Source organism: Poromitra crassiceps, assembly GCF_964638095.1.
Source record: "Poromitra crassiceps genome assembly, chromosome: 15".
NCBI classification, from domain to species: Eukaryota; Metazoa; Chordata; class Actinopteri; order Beryciformes; family Melamphaidae; genus Poromitra; species Poromitra crassiceps.
In genome coordinates this window covers 34,352,760-34,368,316 of record NC_139634.1, presented here as the reverse complement: position 1 = coordinate 34,368,316, position 15,557 = coordinate 34,352,760, and the positions used below count along the sequence as shown (strand labels likewise).

Genomic DNA, 15,557 nt, shown 5'->3' with positions numbered 1-15,557 from the left:
TTCTCACTCACTCATAGGCGATTCTAGGCTTTGCAAACAGGTAGCACCAGCAGGATAAAAATATTAGTGTGACTGGGGGGTTTGTAGGGGGGGCTGCGCCCCCCCTGGACAAATAAATTTTGTACATTTTAAAGTAAAATGCATGAATCTGATGCACTCTGAGAGCAAAAGGAAGAGGCTAATCTTCACATTAATATCCTCTTCACTGTGCTGTGGCTTTACAATGATGAAAAAATAATTGACATTACATTTCCAATACAAAACAGCAGAGGGTGCCGCAGCACCACAAGCACCCCCACTTCCCGCGCCCCTGGTCACCACTTGCCCACAGGCATCCAATGAGACTAAATCATCAGACCTAATCTTCTTGGAAACTAGGGATGGGCATCGAATTTCGAATTTTCCAATAATCGTTGTTATTATCAAGGTCGACTTTTATTATTGAAATTCGAAATTCGATTTTTTTTTTTTTTTTTTTTTTTTTTTTTTTTTTTTTGAGTGAAATGTTGCATTGTCTCCCCTGATTCTAAGTATAGTCAAATCGCTTGGTTTGAGCAAGTAAAACAATTTTTATAAGCATTTTAAGCAAGGTTTATGGAAAAATAAATGGCGGATGAAATCCCATGAAGAGGGAGAGGGGGTGACTTTGGCACCCCTTTGGCACTCAGACCTGAGCCTACTAAATATTTAATGAACCACTCATGATTGTCAAAACTGTTTTTTATTTTCGAAAATGTCAATGTCATGTAACATGTTCTTTACTTCAGTGGTGCAATGCTTGTTTGAGCTAAAAATCCACAGCAGAAGCTTTTTATATTAATTAATAAAGCCGTAGACTTAGAATCAGGGGAGACAATGCAACATTTCACTCACAAAAAAAAAAAAAATTTTTTTTTTTTTTTTTACATTTTTTTTTTAATTTTCGAATTTCGAATTAAATTCGAATTTGGCCAGCGAATTTCGAATAGTGTTTTTGCTAGAAATGCCCATCCCTATTGGAAACACATTTTATTTTGTCCTGATTGGTCTTAGATTTGTGTCATAGTTCTGTGGAGCCCAACATGAGCCTGACCAAAAAAAAAAAAAAAAAATTTTTGGAGGGCCCCTTCACCCCGAGGGCCCCGGGACACCTGCCCCGGTTGCCCTATGGTTAATCCGGCCTTGGGCAGAACTGACGGATCGACTCTCGCCCATGTTAATTGATGGGTGATGCATGCGGTACGGAAAGATTACGCACCTGTTCTATTTTTGTCGCATCCCACATCTGTCTGACAGATGACATGAGTGTGGGTCTGTTCGCAGCCGTAACGGAGGCGTACCGCATCTGTTTCGGAGGCGGTGCACATTAGCCCTTAGAGTGTGAAGCTCGGTGGATTTGGACGGGTATTCGCCTCATGTAGCCGCGCCTACTTGACCCGTTTGTGTTATGACTTCCTGTTTAAAACGCCGGCTGTTTTACCTGCTCAAACCAGAGATCGTCTCTCTGGTCAAAGCTAGTGACTCACTGGAAGCAGGCTGCGGGGATAAGCTCTGCCACAGGAAGTGTAAACACAATCGGTTCTGTGTTTATCCTGTTTATTTATTTTTATTTTATTTTATTAGTTTTTTTTGTCAGGGACATATACAAAAAAAACATTAAACCCCATAGGGGAAGAGATGCTTTGTAACAGATTTAGCCATAGGCTACTTTCCATCTGGAGTCCCTGGGCAGGTGGATACAAAGGCCATTCAGAGTAAAAAAAAAAACACACACGCAATAAAATACATAAAGTGTAAAAAACAGGGAAAGGGCACAGGTTAGTATAAAATAGATAATAGTACAAAAAAATAAAATGCATACATGCAAACATCTACAGTATATAGGTGCCAAGAATAAAGAATAGTCTCTCAAGCCAGACTGTCTCTTCTACATAAGGTGAATACAGCAGGCTATTTTCTTTTTAGCTTTTAGTAATGACAAATTTTAAACAAATGCAAATGAATGTAATAAAAAAAAAAGTAATGTTTATTGTTTCACTTTTCAAATAAAACTAATATATTTCAGTCAGGACCACTTTAGTCAAAAACACAAGACCACTTAGAGGAGTTACATTTGGCGGTATGGCTCTGTTCTGGAGGCTCCCTGCCCTTCCATGCGCATACATGGAAAGCCTAAGGCAGGGAGAGCAGCAGCAGCAGATTCTGGGAGCTCCTTGCCCCCTCAATGAGCAACATGGAATAGCCTTAAGGCAAGGAGAGCAACAAAAGACCCCCAGGTACAGAACAGAGCAAGCAACATTGACAACAGAAATGACATTGTTTAAGTCAGACACAGCATGAAAGGAGGAGCTGGGGAGGAGGTGGGTTGCAAATAGCTTGTAGATGAAGCAGCCATGTTAGGCAGCAGACTAACGCAGAATTTAAAGAGGGTGCCCTGTTTGAGTTGAGCCAATTGAATGCATCAGCTAAGCAGTCAGCTGATGTGGGCTGGGTTTGAGATCAGCTCCTAATCAGCTGTGGGCTGGGTTTAAGTGGAAATAACAGTAACCAATAACACACTTTATCGATCTACCAGTATCCCCCCACAGACCAATTTTGTCCAAAGAAATTTGAGCTATGTTACCCCTGCTTACCAGCTAGCTAGCATAATATGGCTGGTATCTACCTATTCGGTATCTACCTATGTTTAGTTTCCAATAATACCAGAAGCTCCACTCTAGCTTAAAAACTAAGCTCGCCAGGGCTTTGCCGTGCCATAGGAAATAATTACAGAGGTCTGGACCTCAGTGACCTCATATAACTGGCTATGGCCATGCTCGCTGGGCCACTCGGAGGTTGCTTCTGGGCTGGATGTGGACCGCGGACCACCGATTGATTTGAATAGGCCTGGTATACAGTATAATGTACATTTAGGCCTACTGTACTTTCAACTCCGATGACCAAGGCTCAATTCCCAACTCAAGCAAAGAGGTTTTCTACTGCGAGTGACATTTTTACTTCAAGCCAAAGTTTTGACTAAAATCTTACCCCAAACCAAACCTCATAAGCAAAGTTGTTTTATCAGGTTAACTGCTAGCTACAGTAATCTTTTCACATGCTGAACATGAACGTGAAAATGTCGTGTTCAATTCATCCTCGTCTTGTCACATCATCCTGTTATGGTGGAAGAATGTAATCTTCATATTATTTGTGTCCACAGCATGTCATCCACATTCAAGCGTTTGTGCTGATTTCACATTTCTTGAGACTGTGTTGATTGATATCTCCCTAATCTTCATCAGCACAGCATCATCACCAAACGAGAAGAGAAATCCCATTACAACCATTGCATCTGCAATTCTCATTTCCCTTCCACTGAGAATTATTATATCTTGTGTTCCATAAATTGGTTTATGATTTTCTCCGCTGTCTTTCTGTATAAGCCACACAATGGATCAAGACGCTATTGCACTGATTCAGCATTATCCTGCCAACTAAAATCGCGCATTCTTTATCTGTGAGAGCAAAACACTTTTGTGAGCACAAATCTGCATCTGTTCTAAATATGTCTCCGTCCACACCATTACCTCCTCCAACCAGCTCCACCTCCCGATGTGGCAGCAGGCCGCGTGGGATGCTCCACTGCACCGCGGCCCCGCTCGCTGTTTGACAGCTGCATCTCATCGGTCAACCTGTCACCTTTCTAATGTCGTCTCTGTCTCCTCTAAACAAGAGTCAATGTCAGGCGAAAGGTGGCCCCGCTGTCCGACATGTCTGCCACTAAGTGTTTGGAAGGGCCGCTAAATGGACGTCTCCTCATTTTTCTCCGGCGGGGGGAAGGTCAAAGCAGTAATTGTAGAGGGTGCATTATCATAAAGGGCGGACCCCAGCTGTCTGCAGTGATTCACTTTAATGCACCGTGTTCTGTAAGCCGAGAGGGGAGATCTCACTCTGGCCAGTTTTCAGCAAACTCATTTCCAGGCCTGATAACGAGAAGGCAAGTGAACTGTAGGGAGAAATCATAAATAATTCAAGCTTCACCTGGATATTGGAGGCTTCTTGCTATTACGCAACTGAGGCCAATAGCATTGAAACGTCCATTTTACCAGCTCTGGTCAACATCCGAATTTCGAAATCGAAATCGACATCTACACTTTATTTTCCAGCAAGATTAGGATAGAATAGAACTTAAACCTTGCTGTTGGCTTTATTGTGTGTTATAGTTAAAAACAATAATACAGTTTACAGTTCATGTAATGTTCATTACAGTACAGGATACAGTTCATGTTTCAAATAAAAAAAGAAGGTGCAAATAGTTCCTGGTGGAGAATTGGCGGAAATTCAGATTTCAATTATTGCGCACATATCAGTAACCAATATCACAAAAGTCAACTTGTTGTGAATGCCTTGGGGAACATGTCACAGCCACAGTATTTAGTAATTCAGTCCAGTGAAGCTCTATATGCATAGCGTGTTTACATGTGCGTGTTGACAAAATTGTCTAATATTGTTATTTCTACATTTAGGCTGGGAACACGCAAAAAAAACAATTATCAGCCGAGGGACTCCTGCAGTCGATAAATCAAACTGACTAAGTGCTCTTTTTATGCACGCTGCCAGTGAAATGCAATTTTGCGGAGTAAATAGACTGATTGTGCCATATGAAATACCGGATTTCAGCTTTAGATAATCTTCCCATCCTCATTACATGTAAAGCGTCAGCGGTGGAAAGACTTTTATGAAACCCTCCTGGCGGGTAAGCCGAGCAAGGAAAGTGAAACCCCACCACTGTACTGCGAGTGTTTACCGACCACACTCGGCATACTAAAAGACTTCTTCCACTTCGCAACACACCTGGCATTAACATCCCTTTTCTGCCATCAGATTGCAATCAGATTGTGCTTGACCACATTAGCCTGATGTAATTTACACCTGGCGTTAACATGCGTTTTGGGTGATCAGATTGCAATCTGATGGCAATTTGATCACCCAAAATGGGTGTCCTCTCAATCCGCGTACAGTTACTGTATCCAGATTAGGAGGACACATTGCATTTACACTTGTGTTCAATGTGTACACAATGCGTCCCTGACCACCTCGGGAGGTCGTTTGGCCGATCAGATTTCAATCCGTCTTCAATGTGTCTTGGGGGCGTTTACACCTGTACTTTCAAGTGGTCAAACACAATCTGATTGCAATCTGATCGCAGAAAACTCATATTAATGCCAGGTTTAAATGGCCATGCACTGAGCATCTCCCTATCCCTATAGCTACCGGCCATACTCTGCAGGTCTTATTCAGGTTAAACTCTTTACAGTACACGAACCTTTGCTACCTGCCGATTGAGTCTCTTGCTGCTCTGAATAACAGAACCAGTTAACAGAATATTTCTTTCTACCTGTAGTATCCCACAGAACAGACAGATACCTACCCCCTATTTGAGTGAACAGGTTACTAGTTAGGGTTGTCAGTTCCAGAACTTTAACACCAATACCAATACTTAAAAAATGTGATGGTACTGCAATACGATACCACAGCAAATCACTGTCACAGAACAAACACTGTGCTTTATTCTAACCAAAAGTGGCATGCAAAGCACTACCACATGGGTCTTAATGAATTCAATAGCTTCATAAATATTTAACTTAACGAGAAGAAACAAAACAAATATCCAGAATTTGCATAAAACTGTGTGATAATGTCTTCTAATAATAAACTGAACTTGAACTTGAAGTTGAACTTCTAAAAGTCACTGAGATGCTTTGCAACTACTTGCTTTGTTACTTGTGTTAGCTTGAATTGACTTGGACAGTTTCTGCTGTCGGTACTAGAAGGTGTCTTTTGTGCCACAGTCCTCGTTGTTGTCATCTTCCTCTAGTAGTGACAGACATTTGTTTATCTGATAATCAAACATAATGCCCAGCCATCAGTCATGCATTCATTAAATATCGTCAAAACACAAAACATATTTTCAATGTGGTTGCCATTCAAAAGACAAGAATACTTAGAAAACATGTCATTGGCTCAGCAAGAGTCACAGAACATACTGAACAGTACCATAAGAAAACACATCGGATATCTAATATATATAAAAAACAGGCATATACAATGAGCTTGCTAATTATTACAATGTTCAAGAAACGCTTGCAGAACCGGTCCCTCACAATGAAGATCGAATTAATATCAAAGTAGTATTGAAATTCCAGTTATAGTGACACCGCTTCTTGTAATATAAGGGAAAGAAATGATCCCATACTGCTCGCTATCAGTGTTTTTTGTGTGTTGTTTTGGCATCTGTAGCGATAGATAACACTGTGTGAGTCAGAGCACATATTAACCTGTTTAATAATGGAGTAAGCCAGCCAGGCATTTTAACCAGGTTTCTCATAATCAAAATATGTCGACCGAATCCAAAGTTACCTGAGTAACTTGGTTATTCTCTGTGCATGTAAATGCGGATACTGCGCAAAGATTTCCCCGAAGACAAACTCCAATATCTGCCTTAAATGACAAATCGAACATCCTACTATATGCTATTCCCATTAGTATGGTTCAGCCTTTCAGGTTTCAACTCTGCACAGGAGCAAACATCTCATTTTGTTGCCCGGGCACCAATGTTTCTGTTCCCCCAATCTTACAGTATCGGCTCCCATGCTTTCATATACTGACATACGGTAATTTATTAATTTGTATGCATAGCAGCTAGCTGCCCTCCTCCCCTCCACCAGACCCAAACCCATAGCAGAAGTACATTTGAATAATTCAGGGGCTGCAAACACCAGCTCCTAAATTGTATATTAATTCTAAAATTACACAGCGCCCCCTGGGCCCGGGTTACACTTTTAATAACTCGGCACAGCTGTAGTGAGAGGAGGAGCGGTAAAGATTGTGGCACGCAGCACTTTTCTCAGACAGAATTATTGGAAGACTCCCTGTTGTTCCATCCCGCATTTTCACAGTCTTGCCACAATTTAATTTGTAATAGCTTTGCTACAGTAAGTCTTAATCAAGTTATTATAGTTTTTTTTCTCTCGGTAAAGACAGAAGTATTTTTTAAAGATGTAGAATGGAGGGTTGCATTGCACCGTCTGGTTAGCAGCACCGCTGGCAAGCTTGCAGTCGTGGATGTGTTACCTAGTTAAACCTGGCCTGCAGGATTGTCCCTTTTAATTCCTAGGAGACTTGCTAGCTAGTTTTACAGGCCACTAATGCTCCTTGACCCACTAAGCCATCATGGGACAGGTGGGCCTGGCCTAAATACCACACAAGTGTGTCACCTTCTCCTGGGAGGAGGCAGCTCCAGCCTCCACCTCATGGTCACGCTACAGTACACTTCACAAAGCATTAAGCTTCTGGCATACTCTTCGCGCACGCGCTGGAGGAGGGGCTCCGGGGAGGGTGCACGCACTCTGCGCAGGCCAAAACAGAACATACTCAGTGCTCAGCTCGCTCCTCCAGGCAGTCTGAATGAAATTGATTGTAACGTTCCCAATTCTATGTATTAAATTCTAAAAAACGACCCTCAACATTTGGGAAGGCTAAGCCACACAACTAGTTCGTTATAATCGAACGTCATGCTTCAAAGGTGACTTTACAACGGTGAGGACTCAATCACAGCAGATATCCGCTGATAGCCTACCACGGAGATCTCACAGGCACAGGCAGCAAAACCCGACGCGCTGATAGAAAAATCTCCATGGACGCGCCGCGCTGCGCTCAGACCTCACCCCCCGACACGCCCCGTGCGATGACGTCATAATCGCCGCGCGCCCTATGCGCTTGGCTGGGCGCGAAGAGTATGCCAGAAGCTTTAGGCTTCATTCACACCGCAGGCCTGCATGCTAAACTCCCAAATTGCTGCTCATATCTGATTTTTTGGATGACTCTTCATAAAAATCTGAGGATGTACTCAACTGTATAAGCCATTTCTGATGCCAATATGAACTGGCAGCGATGTCGGAAGGACACATTTTCACAGAGTAACAATAGAAGACACCACATCCGTTTCTGTGCCTACACATGGGTACCAGTCTTCTACTGAACATGGCAGAGCCACTATGGGCCTTTGCTCTTTGATTGCTGCTCAATTTCTGTTGAAGATGTAAACAACTTTGTCAGCAGATGATGGTGCGAGCAAGAAGCAGATACCGGTTTATGGCAACTTACTTGGTTGCTGACACATTTGGTTTTGAGTGTTGAAATACAAATTGCATGTAAGATGCATGCCTTGGGATCTTATTTTGTACCACATATCCATGTGGTCCAGATCAAACTTGGGGGGGGGGGGGGAATGCAACTCCATGCAGCTTTTTTGCTGTTCATACAGATTAAAAACCCTCAGATAAATATGAAGGAGAAACAAATCTTTCAGCTGCAGTGTAAATGCAGCCTTTCAAAGTACAGTATCTGTGTGTAGACTCAACTTACTGTATATAATGTAAACCATATTTGCCACACGGTGTATTATCTATAACGGTGTATTATATATATAAATTTGGCAATGTGGGCAATGTTTGTTTGTTACAATTCTGTGTCCCGGAAGTGATGTCACACACACACACACACACACACACACACACACACACACGGTTAGAGGCACAGTGAAATTTGTCCTCCGCATTTTTCCCATCCTGGCTCATCCTCCTCCACGGGCTGGCCAGGAGTGGTGGGCAGCTGCAGTGAAGCGCCCGGGAACCAACTTCTTCCAACCGACGATGATCTTCTTGCATGTTTTTAGTGGGGGTCCATATTGATGTTATATGGAGGAAACCCCAGGGGAGCACGGGGAGAACATGCACACTCCACACAGAAAGAACCTTTTCATGAGATAACCCACCTGGGCACCAGGCACTGACAGCGTGGGGAGACATACGCTCAGTGCCAACAGCGTTCCAGGTGGGAATCAAACCCAGGACCTTCTTGCTGTGAGGTGAGAGTGCGAGGCAAGAACACTAGCACTGCGCCACTGTGCCCCCTAAAATTAGAACAAAGGGGCGTGTAACTGATTACATTTCGGTGAAGCTACATTATGAGGAATAAAATAGACAAAAAGAATGAACAGCGTGAAACGCAGTATTTGTGAATACTGCTTTCTTTATTAGCAGAAGCGTCTCTTACATTGCCTTTTCATAACACAATATATTACCATTGAACAAAAGCATGAATCTAAAAAAAATAAGTCTTTCAGGAACAACATACTGTATAATATATATGCTGATGTATTACTGAAAATGATATAGTTTAACAGGTTTAACAGATTTGGTATAATTAAAATATAAATTAAAAACAAAGCAATTGTGTGAAGATATTTTCCACACCCAAGCCTCGGTGGCAGCTCTTGGATATATTTGCATCAGCTGAATATTCATAACCAGTAGCCTACTGTGCGTCAAGACCCGAACAGCTGGCATAATGAGAAAGGCTATTGTTTCCAGGGTAAAGATCTAATAATGAAATTTGCATTTGCATCAGCATAGAATTTGATGGTAAAGTGGAAGAACAAGTTTAACAAATCTATGCATGTTATTCGTACTGAAAGTCAGTGATTTATGATTGTGAACAACTCTCTTACCAGAAACTGGGGAACGCTTGACACGTGTTTTGAAAAAAATGAAGTTTTGCAAAGTATACTCTACATTAATATTGTGTAGCCCCTCCAGTTAAAATGACACAGGTCAAATAAACACAATAGTTCTCAAACTTTGTTGGCTTCAGTATACTGTACCCCCTTTCCCCAACTACAACATTCTGCTTAGAAAACGGCAAGAGAAAACTACAGCATTATGATGCAATGGATGAATGATAACCCACCTTTTGAAGAATATATCATTACAAAATATGAAATGAAGTGAAAGAGTTGCAATTAGTGCCTCCTGAGGAGATTTATTTTAAATGTTTCATTTATTTTCATGATTCTTACATTTTAGCATTTTACACTTTTTCTCTCAAGTACCCCCTGTAGTACCTCCGCCTACCCCTAGGTACCCGAGTTCGGGAACCACTGAATAGACCCTTCTCACGGTGGCCATTTTGTGTCGTAATGGCAGGGTAAACACAGGTGCAAGCAACACACTAATGAGGGTTTCCAATTTCCATGATTGGAAGTTGGAAACCCTCATTAGTGTTTTGCCTGCACCTGTGTTTACCCTGCGATTTCGACACAAAATGGCCCCCGTGAGAAGGGTCTATAGTTGGTTAAGTCATACTGTACTTCAAACTTTGCAAATTCTAATTTTGCCAGGGCGGAGGCTGGCACTGGTGCTTGCTTACATGTTTACTGTCAACGATGGAAATCTGTTCTACACTACCCGGGCAGAAAAACAAGCTAGATGTTTTCAAGGGCTTGTGTGTGAATCCTATTTGAAATTCAGATCAGCTCAATGCTGCCTTTAGCTCTGCAAAGGGTTTGTTATATGTCATGTTTTATGTGGAGAATTCCTTCAAAACCAACAGGAGAATGCCAGTTCATAAACATTGCATCAGATACTGCACATTTTATGAAACAAGGCAAAGGAAGGTTAGTGAACCCGCATGACCTTGACTAGTTTTAGCATGTTGGTGAAGAGAAGAACAATTGTCTACAGAAGTCCGTGGTACAACCTATCATTGGCGGTGTTGCTTTGTGGTTCAGTCATGATTGTGATGTCATCAGTGAGGATGTCATTAGTCATGTCAGTTGAGCAATTGCGATGTCATCAGTGATTTCACTTGAGCAATTGTGATGTCATCAGTGATCTCACTCGAGCAATTGTGGTGTCATCAGTGATGTCACTCGAGCAACTGTGATGTAGTATGAGCCGATGAGCGCACAGTTGCACGATGGCGCCTACTAGGTGGGTGGGCCGTGTCTGTCTGTATGTGTGTCAGTCACGATCATCTGCAGAGTCTCCACCCTAGGAATCCATTCCTAGTTATTTTAAATTACAATAATCAATTTCATTGTCTCTAATTTTGTCTTTTCACATTTAAACAAGATCATTATGGAATATCAGTATCTCAGCAACTTACATGTAGGGCATTTTAAATGTTTTACTCTGCTTAAATCTATTTTTTATACCAGTAATTTTACCTCTACACAGCAAAAGTTGAAGCAAAGTAACAGTACTTCTCCTTCAGCAGGATGTTTGCACAGTCTTTCCACCCCTGGAAATTTGGAAGTGCTCCAACGACAATGAACAGATTATTTTGTGGGCTCACATATTTTTTTATTTTTTTTCCACCAAATGAGCTCTAGTCCTGTTATCAGCTCTCATGTAGGAAAAGCAGCCTTATCTCCAGGAAACCTTTCTGGGCCCTTTATCCCAGTCATTTCATTCCACACACTTTCATTCTACAGATTTTAAATTCTGATTACATCCCAGGGTCAAATCATCGTTCTCTCGCTTCTGGCAGCGCAACTGTTGTTCATGTTTATAAATATTGATTAGACTGTCCTAGGCACAGGAATAATTGATCAACCCTTAAACTGATTGGCATACTGCTTTAAGACATAATAGTATAGTGTTATGGCATGCAGAAGTGTGTGAAACTGCTCATGTAAAAATGCTAATAACACAAGATTGAGTGATGGGTACATCATGTCTTGATGATCACCACTAGTTAGAAAAATAAACAGTATTACCATCAACACTTATCTTCAGGCTATAAATGACTCCCTCCCAGGATGTTGATACCATAACCATTTTTATACCATTTTTAGAATTAAATGGAGTGAGAATAATCTAATAGAGATTCATCAATAATTCTCAGTGATCCACATGAACCCCGGTACTTACTAGGGATGGGCATCGAATTTCGAATTTTCGAATAATCGTTGTTATTATCAAGGTCGACTTTTATTATTGAAATTCGAAATTCGAATTTTTTTTTTTTTTTTTTTTTTTTGAGTGAAATGTTGCATTGTCTCCCCTGATTCTAAGTATAGTCAAATCGCTTGGTTTGAGCAAGTAAAACAATTTTTATAAGCATTTTAAGCAAGGTTTATGGAAAAATTAATGGCAGATGAAATCCCATGAAGAGGGAGAGGGGGTGACTTTGGCACCCCTTTGGCACTCAGACCTGAGCCTACTAAATATTTAATGAACCACTCATGATTGTCAAAACTGTTTTTTATTTTCGAAAATGTCAATGTCATGTAACATGTTCTTTACTTCAGTGGTGCAATGCTTGTTTGAGCTAAAAATAAAGCCGTAGACTTAGAATCAGGGGAGACAATGCAACATTTCACTCACAATTTTTTTTTTTTTTTTTTTTTTTTACATTTTTTTTTTTTTTTTTGAAATTCGAATTAAATTCGAATTTGGCCAGCGAATTTCGAATAGTGTTTTTGCTAGAAATGCCCATCCCTAGTACTTACAGTGGATAACGATGAAGGCATGGTGATATCGGTCTATTTTACTATTATTTTTCCATCCTCTGAAGGTCACACAGTAATCGTCACAGGGAGAACATTATCTCAAAGGGCGGTTCCTGCTCTCGGCGGAGATTCACTTTAATGTACCTTTTATCTGAATGGAGGGACCGCTGCAGAGTCCCATCTTAAAACAACCCCACAGCGCTCTCTCTCACACACACACACACACACACACACACACACACACACACACACACACACACACACACACACACACACACACACACACACACACACACAGTAATAGCAATAGGGGAGTTATTGTACTGTAATAACCGAAAATGAATGCCATTTCTTAAGTTGTGTAGCAGCAACCCCCCCCCCCCCCCCCCCCAAAACAACGCCATTAATATCTAACTCCAGAGTTTGGGGTCAATTTAGGAAGCACACATAGACCTTATAAGTCAAAGTGGCGACGGTCTGTCCTGGTCTCTGCACTAGCGCCTCCTCTGGTTGGTCGGGGCGCCTGGTCGGGGTGGAAGGGAACTGGTGGGAATAGCGTGATCCTCCCACGTGCTACGTCCTGCCGGTGAAGCTCCCCCTGTCAACTGCAGCGATAAGCTAAACCACAGCTGAGACAGAGACCATGTAACAAGACAAGAGTCTACGGCCAATCAACATGGCTTTTACATCGCTCAGCATGCAAACACTGATATTGACTCGGCAACAAAAAAAACAGCTCACAATCATAATTTGGAATCTGAGTGTGTTAGAGACACTAAAGACCGTCGTCACTTTTTTTTCCTGAAAATTTTCCCTATTTTCTCCCAATTGTACTTGGCCAATTTCCACCCCCTGCTGCCCCGGTCACTGCTCCACCCTCTGCCGATCTAGGGAGAGCCGTAGACTAGCACCATGCTTCCTCCGACACATGCGCAGTTGCCAGCCGCTTCTTTTCACCTGATGGGGGAAAAGTACAGAACTGCAATTTTGTTGTCTTTCTAGGCGGCGATCACACTGAGGAGTGTCGCTAGAAATGCGTCGCCACCAAAACCATTGTTTTCCTACGGTAGGGCGCGCCTGCCGCATGTCCTCTGTGACGCACATCTCGCTTTTATGGCGGTTTTTAGGCACACATGAAAGTTAAAATATTCAAATTTGTCAATGTCACACTTGGGCTAGGCAGCCAATCAAATCAAGCAGAAGGCGCAATCTATGTCCTTCCTGGTTTGATGCCGTTTTTCATGTGATAGGAAGGAAGTGGGACCGAGGAATACACAGATGAAAAGCTGATATTATCGCTCTTTAACCCGGCCGCACACGCAGCCCTGCTCTACAGGCGGCCAAGCTGTTCTGTCCGACGCGGCCTCTGCGTTTTTGAAGAGGATGTGCCTGCAGCGATGCTTCTCAATGTGATCAACCTCCCTAAGATAGTCTTTCATCAGTCCTATCAAAAATTTATTTTTGCAGATGCGTTTCTTTTTGTGTGTGTCGGGCAGGAGCAATATCTGCTTTAACCTCTTCACTATTCACTTCATGTCCCATTTTCTGGTGATTTTTTTTTTTTTTGCACTTTGAAAAAGGCCCCCATTGAGTTTAAACGGAATAACCCTCCAGGGGATATGCAATAATACCTTGATCCATCTCATTTGCTTTCATACCTCGAGCAGAGACAGATGACCATATTTAATGTTTTTACTCCAAAATTAAATATCCAATATTTGAAAGAAGAAGAAGGAAAAAGAAGACCTCCTTCCTATAATATGATTGCTGGACATAAAAGAGGAAAAAAGTACTTCTGCACTTCTGATTCTTATCTGCTATTATAAATTATTAGTGATATGGCATGCTGATTATATTTGAAACTTGTTTCACTTTTCACAAGAGCACTCGTAGAATTGTGCTTAGCATTGCAGGAAAGCACCTGCTCCTGAAACCCTAAGTGAGGAGTTGCAGGAGACTATTTTCATTCAAAATTGATATGTAGCCTTGTGCGTTCCGGAGTGAGAAAGACTTCATAGTGAAGCTAGTAAATCCCACCAGGCAAGTAGGGAGATTGCCCCGAAAGTTTCAGCCTCGATAAATCGGCTTTCTCATTAATGTCACTTGGAATATGTGCCCATGCAGGCACCATTTCAGAAGGAAAAAGGACTCCAAGCCCAGAAACATGCAAGGGACTAATATACAGTAGTGGAGGCAGGGAGAGTTTACTTCTATTACACATAAATCACTTATATTCATAAATGGAATATGGAATAACCGAATAGAAAAGAAGGTAGATGCTACATTGTGTGTGTGTGTGTGTGTGTGTGTGTGTGTGTGTGTGTGTGTGTGTGTGTGGGGGGGGGGGGGGGTTGTGTCCAGGGACTGACAGATGAACACCCGGGCCCATCTCCTGCGCACTCCTGCTTCTTCATCATGGAGCCTTTGTAGCTTCTTCTTCATCCTTCTAAAAAAGCGCACACCAGCGTTGCCTTGAAGCTGGAGTAGACCAAAGCACACGACTGGCACACTTTTTTTCTCTTCATCATGAAGCTGTTAGACAGAGGCTTTTACACACAGGCTGACAGCATGCGGCTGTTAAGATGAGTGATAATGATGTGGCTATGAAAGACAGAGTTGACATTTTGAGTTACTGTAGAAGAAGAACATTAGAGACAACTTGTTTTCCATCAAGTGAAGAAGCCCTTCAAAACTCCCGGCCCTCAAAACTCACAATTTGGGACTCAAACTGAAGTTTGTTTGATGAGTATTTATTTGGAAATCTCAACTAAATCTATTGCTGTTTTACTCCAGCATGGCGAACTATGGCGACACACGTCGCCCGGTTAACCGTGAAGTCATAGGTTTGATCGCTGCAGCAGCCAGTGTGTCCTGTCAAAGTGCCCTTGAGCAAGATACTGAACCCCTACGTGCTCACTCCTTGTTAAAGCATTGCGTGTTGAATGTCTTTTCAGTCATTTTGAAGGGTCGAATAAAATGTTCAATCCAAACCAGATCTATCTGTACCTAGTCTCGCTGGCCAGCCTCCTCTCCCTTCCGTCCGAGGAGTCTGGCGCCACGGAAACAGGCAACTGGGATAATTAAACCCTCCCCTTCTCTACAGCTGCTCTCCCATTGGAGCGACTGTTTCGGTGGCAGCCGGATGTCCGCTCCTGGCTTATTACAAACTCTGTCATTGGCTCCGACCATGTCAATCAGAGTGGCTTCCGCTCCCTCCTCCCTGTGTGTCGCTGTAAATAGTGCC

General features: G+C 42.2%; 1 protein-coding gene across 2 annotated transcripts in view; it reads left to right on the top strand.

Annotated features, from left to right (window-relative positions):
• fstl5 (follistatin-like 5) overlaps window positions 1–15,557 on the top strand; it is a gene marked incomplete at both ends in the record, with an annotated part of 182,649 nt that overhangs the window by 12,733 nt on the left and 154,359 nt on the right. The gene's annotated exons all lie outside the window — the stretch shown is intronic.